The sequence below is a fragment of the Chiloscyllium plagiosum genome, chromosome 23, assembly GCF_004010195.1.
Source record: "Chiloscyllium plagiosum isolate BGI_BamShark_2017 chromosome 23, ASM401019v2, whole genome shotgun sequence".
Taxonomy (NCBI): Eukaryota; Metazoa; Chordata; class Chondrichthyes; order Orectolobiformes; family Hemiscylliidae; genus Chiloscyllium; species Chiloscyllium plagiosum.
Window position 1 is genome coordinate 1089599 of NC_057732.1, and position 15565 is coordinate 1105163.

General features: G+C 43.2%; 1 protein-coding gene across 1 annotated transcript in view; it reads right to left on the reverse strand.

The window, feature by feature from the left end:
• LOC122561437 (dynein axonemal heavy chain 3-like) overlaps positions 1 to 15565 on the reverse strand; it is a 466282-nt gene that overhangs the window by 341493 nt on the left and 109224 nt on the right. The window lies entirely within an intron of this gene.

Consider the following 15565-nt stretch of genomic DNA (forward strand, 5'->3'; position numbering starts at 1 on the left):
GAGAAAATAGAAGTGGGAGGAATTAAAGTGGATGTTTGTATGACTGAACTAGGTATACCAGCGCTGGGGCTGAGCTCAGTCATTTGTTACGTTCCTAATATTGTGTAACTGTTTAATGTAGAAAGAGTGGAACTTATCTCGCACCTTTCATAACCTATCCCAATGTGTTTCACAGACAATGATGAATGTACAGTGTGACTGCTATGTGCACGCTGGGAAGCCAGCCGACGTGCTCAGACTCTCACCCTCTCTCTTGGTGGTGGTGCCTGGGAGTAAAGATCAGCAGGACCTCGGTCAGAGCTGCTCCCGACAGAGCCGTGCGATCACTTACATTCACAGCCTCAGTTTAAAACATTACCCAAAATCTAAAGTACACTGTGGAAATCGCTGGAGGTTTCTAATGACGTGCTTCATATTGGACTTGACGAATGATGTAAGTCAGTATGTCCAGTGGGATGAGGTATAGTAGCTTCTGGAAGGTTCCAAATCGACCCTCATTGGGGTTTGGTGGCTGGGAGGGAAGTTCAGGTCGGGGAAATTGAGGAGAGTTGTCAATAAAATTCTCAAGTGACTTCCTTTGGAGGAGGCAGAGGAGATTTCTTTGAGGGTCTATTCCTCAGATGATATACACGTCCTGAGCCTCTGGTGATGATATGGTTGTGTAAACCAATGGGCAGGAGAAACAACAAGGAGAATTGGGGCCTGCGTGTCTATCCATTTGGCTCTTGGCTTTTTTGAATATAGACAACATGTTAGAATAGAACACTTTACCAGAAATCTTGGTACATTGTAAACCTCAACTTACCCAAAGCCCTGATGCCCAAATCCTTCCTCACACTGAATTCTTTTCATGCAGCAGCCCTGTGCCCACTGACTGAACACTGGCTTCCTGTTCCCCAAAGCCTCAATGTTAAAATTCACTTACCAATCCCTGCGTGGCCTCATAGCCCCTATCTGTGTAAAGTCCTGCAGCCATAGATGCTGTCAGATCCTGCTATCTCGAGCTCTGACCTCTTGTTCCTCACTGATTCTAAATGTTCCACAATAGTGGCCTCATTACCTTGCGCTGATGTTCTTCTCAATCCTCTCTGTCTCACTGCGTTTCTCCTGTACCATGCTCTGTACAGTTGACCTCTTTCACCAAATATCTGCTCAACAATGCTCATGCAAAGCAGCTGTGAACATTAGAGGTGCTATATCGATGCAACTGTTGAATGCATAATGAGGTTTGGTTGAGGGTACGGGAGTCTAATAGTTCATTCAAAATATGCAAAGAAATTATAAACTGTTTAATTAATAGGTCTACAATCCCTTTTCTCTCTCAGATCAATTTTGAAACTGGCTCAGTGTTTATTTTCACAAAATAAAGGTGTTGTGTGCTATTGATACTTTAAATAGCTGACCCATTTATAGGGTTGTGGTAATTATGAATAGCTGTTGTGTAAGGATGCTATTGCTGGTACAGGCTTTAATGAGTTTCGTCCAAAGTGAGCGCTGGGTGCATGGACACAGAGATGAGTTGACATCGAGGATATGAGGAGCCAATGAGTGCAGGTAGGCGGCATGAGTGAGCAAGGGGATCATCAGTAGGATCTTTTGAACTTACCTATCAAAAGGTTCCTGCATACAATCATGACTCTCCTGGGGAGGTGTGGTTAATGTATCCTTGAGAAACTGCTCTGACCTCATGAAAATTGTGGGGAGCTAGCCCTTGCCTCACCCAGCAATGAGTCCTACGGCAGAGAAACAGACCTTTCAGTCCAACTCGTCCATGCTGACCAAATTTCCTTAACCTCGCTCTCATTCCTGGAGGAAAGGAACCCACAATAGGGCAGAAAGAGGCAATATGGACAGGGAAGCTGTCTGATACTCAGCTCCTCACCCATCTCGGGTGTGGATCCTGGCTGTACTACCCTGAGTGGCTGACCATACCCAAGCCCCTGGACCGGTATCAGAAACTGTCCCTGACAGGGACTCCCTGAGTTACACTACCTCCCTGTACTTGACTAAGGTCTGCTGCCAACCATACAAGTTTCCTGGCTCTGTGTCTGCAATAAACAGCTGGTATAAACAGCAGGAAGATGAGCTTGGTATCTCTGGCTGAGGGGGCAATGTATAAAATGATGAGGCAAGGCAGGGATGGTGTGAGCATCCAGTCAGGCTCAGAGTGAGTGCTATGATGGTGAGTGAAGAGCCTGGAGATGCAGCCTGGTCCAGTCCACAAGCTGGGAGTGTGTCCCTGAGCACAGAGTCCTTTCTGTAGAATTACAATGGTAATTGCCAGTGCAGCCTGAGATGCAGCATGAAAGGGCAGAAATATCCTCTAAGTGAATTGTAGATGTGTCACAAAGGTGTTGAGAGGTTGGTACTTGTCAGATGCCAATGTCTGTGGATGTGGGGTGTGTGACTAGTGCCCTGAGATCTTGGTGCCTGGATTACAATACAAAGGTCAATCATAAGACCATAATACCATAATACATAGGCACAAAAATTAGGCCATTCGGCCCATTGATCCTGCTCTTTGCCAGTCAATCATGGCTGATAAGTTTCTCAACCCATTCTCCCACCTTCTTGTAACTGTCAATCCTCTTGACAATCAATAATCTATGTATCTTTGTCCTAAGTATACTCAATGACCTGGCTCCACAGACTTCTGTGGCAATGAGTTCCATAGATTCACCCCTCTCTGGCTGAAGACATTTCTCCTTCTCTCCATTCTAAATGGTTTTCCCTTTACTCCACGGCTGTGTCCTTGGGTCCTAATCTTTCCTGGTAATGGAAACATCTTCCCAACATCCACTCTATCCAGATCTTTCAGCATTCTGTAAGTTTCAATTAGATCCCCCCCCCCATCCTTCTAAACTCCATCGAGTCAGAGTTGTCAAACATTGTTCACACACGTTAAGCCTTTCAAGCCTGGGATCATTCTCATGAACCTCCTTTAGACTCACTCCAGAGCCAATACATCCTTCCTGAGATATGAGGGCCAAAAATTGCTCACAATATCCCAAACGTGATCCAAATATAGATTCCAAATAAAACCTTGAAAGTATATCGCTGCATTTATATTCTAGTCCTCTTGAAATAAATGCCAACACTGCATTTACCTTTCTAATTTGTGACCGAACCTGCAGGTTTACCTTAAGAGAATCCTGGAATAGTACTCCCAAGTCCCTTTGTACTCCAGATTTCTGAATTTTCCCCCATTTAAATAATAGTCCTTGCCTCTATTCTGCCTAATAAAGTGCATGATCTCACACTTTCCCATATTGTATCTTATCTGCCACTTCTTTGCTCACTCTCCTAACCTGTCTAAATCCTTCTGCACCTCCCCACCACCTCACTACTACCTGACCCTCCACCTGTCTTTGTATCATCTGCAAACTTAGCCAGAATTCCCTCAGTTCCTTCATCTCAATCTTTAAGTGAAAGGTTGTGTTCAGAGCATGTGGTGAGCTGAGTCTGAAAGGGGATCACGCTGGTTTCGCTGTTGAGTTTTCCTGGACTTGGGCCTTGTCTGTGGAGTCTGATATAATGGGAGTGTGGACATGGAGGAGGTGAATTGTGGTGCTGACAAGACATTTAACAATCAATAATGACAGCAGTTGACATCTCGGCGCTGCCCAGTGAGAATCTCAGCACACAATGCTTGTCAAAAACATCAAAGGTGATCTCGACTTCAAGATAGACCTCAGTGGACTTTGTTGTCTCATTCTACCAGACATCTCGCCATTAACTAAGTCACTCAGATGTCAGTAAGATTCTACCCTCTGGTTTCCTATTCTTCCTCCCAAAGTGGGCAACTTCACATTTTACCATATTATAATCACCTAGAATCATATATCTGTACAGTATGGAAGCAGTCCATTCGGCCCACCAAGTCCATATTGACCCCCACCCCCACCCCATCCCTCTAACTTTACATTTCCCATGGCTAATCCACCTAGCCTGCCCATCCCTGGGCACTACGGGATAACTTAGTATGGCCAGTTCACCTAACCTGCACACCTTTCGACTGTGGGCGGAGATTGGAACACCCAGAGGAAATCCACACAGACACGGGGAGAATGTGCAAACTCAACACAGACAGTCGCCCAAGGCTGGAATTGAATCTGGGTCTCTGGTACTGTGAGGCAGCAGTGCTAACTACTGAGCCACTTGCCAAATCTTTGCTCACGTGCTTTTCAGACACTTTGTATATGTATTGCAACTTGCTTTTCTATCTATTTATCATCAACAATGCTGACAACAAATAGCTAGTCTTTTCATCCCAGTCATCAATATAGATCATGAACAATTGAGATCTGAGGTATCCTACGAGTTACTATTTGCCAACCTGAAATAACCCATTTATCTTGTCTCTCCGTTTCTTGATAGTTAGCCCTTTGATAATATATTGTACTCAACTCAAACCACAAACTCTGCCTGACTAGATCATGACTTCCAAAATGTCAAATTACTATTTGCTTAATAAGGAATTCTAGCATGTTTCTAATGACAGGCATTAATGCTAACTCACCTACTGATTCAGACTTTCTATCTCTAGGGACCTTACATAAATTGTTATCCAATCTGCTGAGAACTTTTGGGAAATTGGCAATGTTGAAAGAATACAATTGATGCATCCCATTCTCTTTGCAATAATTTCTTTACAAACCATAAGATGAAGGTAAAAAGGCTGAAGGGACTTTTCAACTTTAACTTCCGTCTTTAATGATTATTTTTCATCTTTCTTTTCAGCCATTCTTTGCTCGTTGTGAACATTTCTCAAATCTTCTTGTCTACAATTAACCTTTGCTGCATGCCATGTCATTTATTTTAAATTTGATACCGACTATAGCTTCCTTAGTTAGCCATAAATGTATCATCTTTCTCCCAGAGAATGTTTTTCTCAATGGAATTTAGGTAAAAAGAATTGATACATAAATTGTAACTACCATTACAGACTCCATCAGGAACTGTGCAGATGGCTGCGTGCAAAGACGTTAATCTGATCATTCCCCAACTGGAAACCATGGAAGAACCAGGAGATCAAATCCCTACTGAAGTCCAGGTCTGAGGCGTTCAAGCTGTTTAGCCCTGACCTATACAGGAAATCCAGGTACAACCTTCGGAATGCCATAAGGAATGTCAAAAGACAATAGCAAACTAAGCCTGAGACCCAGACTAAGTACGTGGACACCCATCGTTTGTGGCAAGGCTTGCACAACATAAAGGACTACAAAGTGAAGTGGAACAGAATCGCAGACAACATTACATCCATATCCGATGAGCTCAATACATTCCACTTGTGCTTGAACAGAAGGACAGTGAAACAATATCACCTGTCCCATCAACTTCAAATGCATCTGTACCCTTGGTCATCACTGCAGATGTTAGATTGGCCTTCTGAAGGGTGAACCCACAGAATGCGGCTGGCCGGGATGAAGTCCCTGGCTGTGTATGCAGATCCTGCGTGAACCAGCTGGTGTGAGTATTCTCTGACATCTTTAACCTCTCCTTATTACGATTTGAAGTCCCCACCTGCTTCAAGAAGACCGCCATCATCCTGGTGCCAAAGAAAAATGATGCAATGTGCCTCAATGATTACCAGCCAGTAGCTCAGACATCCATAATTATGAAGTGCTCTGAGATGTTGGTCATGGTTCGCGTCACCGCTAGCTTCCCAGCCTGCCTTGATTCCTTGCAATTCACAGACTGTCATGACAGGTCCACTGCAGACACCATCTCCCTGGCCCTGCACTCATCCCTGGAACATCTGGATAACAAGGATACCCATGTCAGGCTCCTACCTTTTGATTACAGCTCTACCTTCAACACTATAATACCAAACAAACTCATCTCCGAACTTTGGGACCTAAGTCTGTGCTCCCTTCTCTATAACTGGATCCTTGATTTCCTGACCAACAGACTGCAGTCAGTAAGGATAGGTGACAACACCTGCTCCACGGTAATCTTTAATACCAGTATCCTGCAAGGCTGTAAACACAGCTCCCTACTATTCTCCTTATACACTCACAAGTGTGTGGCTGAATTCAGCTCTAACTCCATTTACACGTTTGCTGACGACACCACTGTTGTAGGTCCAATCTCAAACAACAATGTCACAGAGCACAGGAAGGAGATGGACTGTTTAACAGCATGATGTAAAGACAACAATCTCTTCATCAGTGTCAGAAAAATGAAGGAGCTGCTCATTGACTTCAGGAAGCAGAGTGGAGAACAGACTCAGTGCTGAGGTGGAGATGGTCAAGAGCATCAAACTCCTGGAAGTGACAATGTCAACAACCTATCCATGTTAACACTACAGTCAAGAAAGTACACACAGAGGTAGCTAAGAAAATTTGACATGTCCCAAAAGACTATAGATACACCATAGAAAGCATCCTATCTGGATGCATTACAGTCTGGTATAGCAACTGCTTTTTCCAAAACTACAAGAAACTGCAGAGAATTAGACAAAATTACAGCACAGGAACAGGCCCTTCGGCCCTCCAAGCCTGTGCCAATTTCAGATCCTCTATCTAAATCTGTCACCTATTTTCCAAGGATCTAGATCCCTCTGTTCTGTGCCCACTCATTATCTGTCTAAATACATCTTAAATGACACTGTTGTGCCCGCCTCTACCACCTTGGCTGACAATGCGTTCCAGGCACCAACCCTCTCTGTGTGAAGAACTTTCCAAGCATATTTCCCTTAAACTTTTCCCCTCTCACTCTGAACCCATGACCCTAGTAATTGAGATCCCTCCCCCACACGCCGAGAAAAAGCTTCTTGCTATCCACCCTGTCTATACATCTCATGATTTTGTAGGCCTCAGTCAGGTCACCCCCTCAACCTCCTTCTTTGCAATGAAAATAATCCTAAACTACTTATCCTCTCCACATAGCTACTGCCCTCCATACTAGGCAACATCCTGGTGAACCTCCTCTGCACCCTCTCCAAAACATCCACATCCTTTTGGTAACGTGGTGACCAGAACTGTACGCAGTATTCCAAATGTGGCCAAATCAAAGTCTTATACAACTGTAACATGGCCTGCCAACTCTTGTACTCAATACCCTGTCCAGTGTAGGAAAGCATACCGTAGCCTTCTTGACCACTCTATTGACCTGCATTGCTACCTTCAGGGAACAATGGACCTGACACCCAGATCCCTCTATATATCAATTTTCCCCAGGGCTTTTCCATTCACTGTATTGTTTGCTCTTCAACTGGATCTTCCAAAATACATCACCTCGCATTTGTCCAGATTGAACTCCATCTGCCATTTCTCTGCGGAACTCTCCAATCTATCCACATTCTGCTGCATTCTCTGATAGTCCCCTTCACTATCTGCTCTTCTACTAATTATAGTGTCACCTGCAAACTTGCTAATCAAACCACCTATACCTTCCTCCAGATCATGTATGTATATCACAAACAACAGTGGTCCCAGCACCATTGGTCACAGGTCTCCATTTTGAGAAGCACCCTTCCACTACTACTGTCTGTCTCCTGCTGCCCAGCCAGTTCTCTATCCATCTAGCTAGAACACCCTGGACCCCATGTGACTTCACTTTCTCCATCAGCCTACCATGGAAAATCTTATAAAATGCCTTACTGAACTCCATGGATATGACATCCACAGCCCTTCCCCTCATCAATCAACTTTATCACTTCCTCAAAGAATTCTATTAAGTTGGTAAGACATGACCTTCCCTGCACAAAACCATGCTGCCCATTACTGATAAGCTCATTTTATTCTAAATGTAAGTAGATCCTATTCCTCAGTATCCTCTCCAGCAGCGTCCCTCGCACTGATGTCAGGCTCACCGGTCTATAATTACCTGGATTATCCCTGCGACCTTTCTTAAACAAGGGGATAATATTAGCAATTCTTCAGTCCTCCCCGACCTTACCTGTGTTCAAGGATGCCACAATGATATTTGTTAAGGCACCAGTTATTTCCTCTCTCACTTCCTTCGGTAACCTGGGATATATCCCATCCGGACCTGGGGAATTGTCCATCTCAATACCTTCTAGAGTACACACCTCCTCCCTTCTTATGCTGACTTGACCTCAAAAGATCTATCCCTAACCTCAATATCCATCATGTCCCTCTCCTCGGTGAATACCAATGCAAAGTACTCATTAAGAATCTCACCTATTTCCTCTGACTCCATGTATATCTTTCCTTCTTTTTCCTTGAGTGGGCCAACCCTTTCTTTAGTTACCCTCTTGTTCCTAACATATGATTAAAAGGCATTGGATTTTCCTTAACCCTGTTTGTTAAAGATATTTCATGACCCCTTGTAGCCCTCTTAATTCCTTGTTTCAGATTGGTCCAACATTCCCAAAATTCTTCCAAAGCTTTGTCTGTTTTCAGTCACCTAGACCTTATTATGCTTCCTTTTTCTCTTACAATTTCACCTGTCATCCATGGTTCCCTAATCTTGCCATTTCTATCCCTCATTTTCACAGGAACATATCTCTCCTGCACTCTAATCAACCTCTCTTTAAAAGCGCCCCACATATCAAATGTGGATTTCCCTTCAAACATTAGCTCCGAAATCACATTCCCCAGCTCCTGCCGAATTTTGCGATAGTTCGACTTCCCCCAATTTAGCACTCTTCCTTTTGGACCACTCTTGTCTTTGTCCATGAGTTTCTAAAACTTATGGAATTGTGATCACTATTCCCAAAGTAATCCCCCACTGAAACTTCAACCACCTGGCTAGGCTCATTCCCCAACACCAGGTCTAGTATGGGCCATTCATGAGTTGGACTACTTACATACTGCTCTAGAAAATCCTCCCAGATACTCCTTACAAATTCTGCTCCACCTAGAAATCTAACACTAAGTGAATCCCAGTCAATGTTGGGAAAATTAAAATCTATCACCACCACCCTGTCATTTCTACACCTTCCCATAATCTGTTGATATATTTGTACCTCTATCTGATGCTCACTGTTGGGAGGCCTGTAGTACAGCCCCAACATTGTAAGTGCACCCTCTCTATCCTGCCTGAAGCATCCAGATCCTGGGATATTTAGTTGCCCTTCCCTCAACTAAATCTCAGTAATAACAATAACACCACACACCCAGGTACTAATCCTAGCCCTAAGTTCATCGGCCTTCTCGCATTAAAACAAATGCACCTCAGACCACCAGTTCATCTTCCACTTCCTGCCTACTCTTCCCTTAGTCATGCTGACTTCATTATCTAGTTCTTTACAGGCTTTAGTTACTACCTCCTTCCTGACCACTAACCTCCTCATTTGGTTCCCATCCCCTGCCACATTAGTTTAAACCCTCCCCAACCAGCGTTAGCAAAAGCACCTTCAAGGACATTGGTTCCAATCTGGCCCAAGGTCGCGGGGATAATCCAGGTAATTATGGACTGGTGAGCCTGACGTCAGTGCAAAGGAAGCTGCTGGAGAAGATACTGAGGGATAGGATCTATTTACATTTAGAAGGAAATGGGCTTATCAGTAGAACATCCAATTTGTAATAGTCTCATTTCCCCCAGAACCTGTCTCAATGTCCCAAAAATCTTAATCCCTCCTTCCTGCACCATCTCTCAAGTCACTCATTCATCCTGCCTGTTCTTTCATTTCTACTCTGACTAGCGTGTGGCACTGGTAGCAATCCTGAGATTACTACCTCTGAGGTTCTACTTTTTAACTTGGCTCTTAACTCCCTTTGTTCTGCTTGTAGGACCTCATCCTGTTTTTTTACCTAAATCATTGGTGCCTATATGCACCACAACAGCTCCCTCCCCATCAGAATGTCCTGAAGCCGATCTGAGACATCCCTGACCCGTGCAACTGAGAGGCATTCAGGAGTCTAATTTTTGACAACAGAACCGCCTATCTACTCCCCTTATAATTGAATCCCCTATGACTATAGCCCTTCCACTCTTTTTCCCGCCCTTCTGTTCAGCAGAACCTGCCACGGTGCCATGAACCTGGCTAATGCTGCCCTCCCCTGGTGAGCCATCTCCCCCAACAGTATCCAAAACGGTATACCTGTTTAGGAGGGAGATGACCGCAGGGGACACCTGCACTGCCTTCCTACTCTTTCTCTGCCTTTTGGTCACCCATTTCCTTTCCCCCTCAATCCTAATCTGCGGTGCGATCAATTCACTAAATGTGCTATCCACAATCTCCTCAGCATCGCGGATGCTCCAAAGTGAGTCCATCTGCAGCTCCAGAGTTGCCATGTGCTCTAACAAGAGCTGGAGCTGGACACACTTCCTGCATGCGAATGAGTCAGGGTCATCAGCGCGTCGCTGAGCTCCCAAATTGAGCAAGAGGAGCGTAACACCGGTCTGAGATTTCCTGTCATTTTTATCTTCAGCTTACATCTTTTTTCATGGGAAAAAAAATAGGTCATGGAGACTGTCAATCTCTGCTGCATTTCCTTGTCAATATCCTGACCAAAATTAGAGTTTACCCTCCTGGTTTGAGATCTATTATTGAGTGCTAATTGTTCGTGCTGATGCTCCATGCTAGTGATGGCCCATTCAATGAGAATCCTCATTAATGCTGTCTAAATTGGGGTTCATTTTGCAAATATGCCCTAGGCCTGATGAGGGCAAGATGAAGAGCTTTGTCTTTGTCTCTCCATTTAGCAATGTTTAAGTTTTGATTACCAAGCAATTATTTAAATACCTAAGGCAAAAAAACCTGCTAAAATCACTTCAAAAACATAGATACATAGAACAGAATGGCATAGGAACATGCCCTTCAGCCCATCATGTCTGTACCCATCATGATGCCTTCTGCCTGCATATGATCTGTATCCCTTTCCTCCCTGCTTATTCATGTGTCTGTCTAAATGTCTCTAAAATAATGCTATCGTATCTGCCAATACCACCTCCCCTGGCAGCATGTTCCAGACATGTACCACCCTCTGTGTAGAAAAATTACCTCACACATTTCCTTTAGACTTTCCACCTGATACCTAAACCTATGCCCACCGTATTTGACATTTCTACTCTGGGAAAAAGACTCCAACTATCCACACTATCTATGCCCCTCATAATTTTCTATGTTTCTCTCAAGTCATTCCTTAGCCTCTGGCACTCTTGTGAAAACTAACCGACCTTTTGCAGCCTCACTTTATGACTGATACACTGCAATCTAGGCAACATCCTGGTAAATCTCTTTTGCACTCTCTCCAAAGCCTCCATATCCATCCTATATTGCTGCCATTAGAACTGCACACAGTACTCCAAATGTGGATTAAGTAAAGTCTTGTAGGAGAAAGTGAGGACTGCAGATGCTGGAGATCAGAGCTGAAAATGTGTTGCTGGAAAAGCGCAGCAGGGCAGGCAGCATCCAAGGAGCAGGAGAATTGACGTTTCGGGCATATGAAGAAGGGCTCATGCCCGAAACGTCAATTCTCCTGCTAACTAAAGTCTTGTACAGCTGCAACATGACTTGCCAACTTTTATACTCAATGCCCCAACCAATGAAGGCCAGCATGCCATATGTCTTCTTCATCACCTTATCCACTTGTGTTGCCACTTTCAGGGAGGTATGGATTTGCACCCCAAGATCTCTCTGTACATCAATGCTCCTAAGGGGCATTTACTGTATTTTTTCCTCTTGCATTTGACCTCCAAAAATGCATCACCTCGCACTTGTCCAGATTAAACTTCATCTGCCATTTCCCCACCTAACTTTCTAACTGATCTATATCCTGCTGTATCCTTGAACAACCTTCCTCACTATCCACAATCCAATGTTCATGTCCTTTCCATTTTCCTCTCTCTGCCCTTTCCTCTATCACTAGTGCAATCCATTTTAAGACAATTGGAATAGTTTTCCTCTGTATTTTATACATGTGGTCTTTATTTACTTAAGGGCAATGATGAATGAGAAAGGCCAGTACAATTGCACATCTCCTACCTACTGCAGACTGACATTGTGAACAAAGGCCTCACAGATCTGTGACTCCTTGGAATTCTAGTGCTGAGGCCACTGAAGTTCAGGAGCTTCAAAGGGCGTACCTTACACCAGCTCACCCTGATCCCTCCCTGTTAGACACAGGAACACAAGCAAAAGGTGTAGATCTGGAAATGGGACACTGTTTTAGCTTTCTTGGTATCCCTCTGAGAAAGCAGTTAACTATCATCTTCCTGTTTTGAGAATGATGTGAAACATTTTGAACCACGTTGATCCTTGACCTCCGTGGGTCTAGTTCTCAAATTACCTTTGGTCCCAATCCATACTTTTCTGAAGGTCAAATCCTCACTTAGGAAGGAATCCCATTCCCTCAGTTTAACCTCCTCCACATAGACATCCTAATTTAGGCGATATAGAGGCTACTAGAAGCTTCAACATAGGAACAGGAGAAACCATTCACCCCATTGAGTTTGTTCCACCATTATTCTGGACTATAGCTGATCATCTACCTCCATGACACTTTCTCCACTTTCTCTATATTCCTTAAAAGCCATAAGCTTCCAGAAATATATCCATTTCTGTCTCTACCATATTCAGTGTTTGAGCTTCCGCAGGCATTCAGGGCAGAGAATTCCAAAGATTCATCATCTTCTGTCCTGCGTGGCCAGCCCCTTATCCTGATATTATGTATCCTGGTGCTAGAGACACTAAGTAAGTGAAACTACTCTTGTAGGAATCTTATAAGTTTGAATACAGTCATTCCTTATTTTGTCAAACCTTTAAGGGATATTAATCCAGTCCGCTCAATCTCTCCTCATAAGACAATTCCACCAAAGCAGAGTTTAGCTTGGTGAACGTCTGTTGCATTCCCTCCATGACATGTGAATCCCCCTTAAATAAGGAGACAAAATGGTATGCAATACTCCAGTTATGGTCTCACCAAAGCTCCATATAACTGCATCTTCACTCCTGTATTCAAATCATGTTGCCATAAAAGATAACATACCATTTGCCTTCCTTACTGACTACTATGGCTGCTTTTAGTGACTCAAGAATTAGGCCACCGAGATCCTTTTGGATACCTGCACTTTCCAAACCCTCCCTATTTAAAAATACTCTGTCTTTCTTATTTTGTTTTAAACAAAGTGGAGAACTTCACATTTATTCCCGTTATATTCCATCTGCCATGCTTGAATCCATTCGTGTGGACTGTCCAAGTCCTCTTGAAGCCTCCTTGCAGTCTCTTTGCAGTTGACATTCCCACCCACTTTGGTGTCATCAGTAAATGTGGAAATACTACACTTTGTCCCCACACCCAAATCATGGATACAGGCTGTGAACAGTTCTGGACCTAACGCTGACCTCATTATTCACAGCCAGCCATCCTGAGAATGACCTGTTTATTCCTACTCTCTGCTTTCTGTCTGTTAATCAATTCTCTATCCATACCAATTTATTACCCGACAATCCCATGTCCAGTAATTTTATTTTACCACCCCTCTGTATGGAACCTTACCAAAAGCCATTCAAAAATCCAAATACACCACATTCGTTGGATCTTCTTTATCTATATTTACAGGTATTATCCTCAAAAAACTTCAGCAGGCTGGTTAAGCATGATTACCCCTTCATAAATCCATTCTGACTCTCCCTGATTCTGCCAGTCTTTTCTAATTGCCGAGTTACCGCATCCTTTACAATAGATTCTAATATTTTCCCTCTGACTGATGTCAAACTGATAGTTCTGTTGTTCTCCACTTCCTCTCTCTTTCTCTCCCTTTTTAAATAGTGGAGTTCCATTTGCAATTGCAGTTGGCAGGAACCTTTCTAGAACCTCCATGCCTTTGAAAGGCATCGACTATCTCCATGCCTGCCTCCTTCAATACTCTGGAGTGAATCCCATCTACTCCAGAGGATTTATCAATTTCAATCCAGCTAAGTTTTAAACTAATATTTCTTTAACAATATTCATTTCTTTCAATTCCTCAATTCCACACATTCCTTGGTCTCTTAGTATTTCTGGGAGATTACCTGTGCCTTACTTTGTGAAGATACACACAAAGTAACTGTTTAGTTTCTTAGCCTTTTCCCTGTCCACAATAAATTCTCTGGTGCCTACTTGTAAAGGCTCCATTCATATTCTGTTGTAATAATCACACTACCTTCCACCTACCTCTGTCTCCTACCTTCAAGCCAATTTTGTATTCAGTTGGCTATCTTCCCTGGATTCCACGTGATCTGAACTTACTAGCCAGTCTGACATGCAAAACCCTGTCAAATGTTTTGCTGAAATCCATATAGACAACATCTATGGTCTGCCTTCATCAATCTTCTTTTACAACTCTTCAAAAACCTCAATCAAGTTATTGAGACAATATTTCCCACGTACAAAGCTATGCTGACTATCCCTGATCAGTCCTTGCCTTTCCAAATGAATACAAATCCTGTCACTCAGAATCTGCTCCAACAACTTACCCACCAATGACATAAGGCTCACTGGTCCATAGATCCCTGGCTTTTCCTTACATTCTTTCTTAATGGCACCACATTAGTGAATCTCCAGTCTTCTGGCACCTCACCCATGGCTATTGATAACACAAATATCTCAGCAAGGGGCCCAGCAATCTTTTCTCTCACTTCCCACAGAGTTCTAGGGTACACCTGATCAGGTCCTGGGGATTCAACCACCTTTATGTGTTGTAAGATCTCCAACACTTCCTCTTCTGTAATATGAACTCTTTTCAAGAGATCACTGTTTATTTCCCCAAGTTTGCTACCTTCCATGTCCTTCTTCACAATAAATACTGATGGCAAAATATTAATTTAGTATCTCACCATCTCCTGTGGTTCCGCGCATAGCTGGCCACATTGAGCTTTAAGGGCCCTCGTTTCTCCCTAGTTACTCTTTTGCCCTTAATCTATTTATAAAATTTATTTGGATTCTACTTACCTCTATTTGTCAAAGTTATCTTAAGACCCTTTATCTTCCTCTCGATTTTTCCCTTAAGTGCACTCCTACTGCCATTACACCTCTCTAGGGATTCACTCAATCCTTGCTGTCAATACTTGATACATGCCGCCTTCTTTTTGTTGAGCAGAGCATCAGGTCTCTAGTCATCCAGCATTCCCTACACCTACCAACCTTGCCCTTCACACTAACAGGAACATACAGTCTGTGAACTCTCATTATCTCTTTATTAAAGACCTCCTACTTCCCAACCATCCCTTTACATGCAAATAGCTTCCCCCAGTCAAATTTTGAGGGTTCCTGTCTCATCCCATCAAAATTGGCCTTCTCCAATTTTAATTTTTGATCAGTTCTATTCTTTTCCATGACAATTTAAAAATTAATAGAATTAAGATCACTTGCCCCAAAGTCCTCTCAGACACCTCAGTCACTTGCCCTGCCTTATTTCTCAAGAGAAGGTCAAGTTTTGCTCTTTCTATAGTAGGCACATCCATATATTGAATAAGAAAGTTTTCTTGTACACACTTAACAAATTCCTTCTCATCCTTTAATACTATACAGCCCCAGTCTATGGTTGGAAAGTTAAAATCCCTAACCATTACAACCCTATTTTTCTTACAGAAATTGGAGATCTCCTTACATATTTGCTTCTCAATTTAGGGTGTAGGTTTGCTCGCTGAGCTGTGGGTTTGATATCCAGA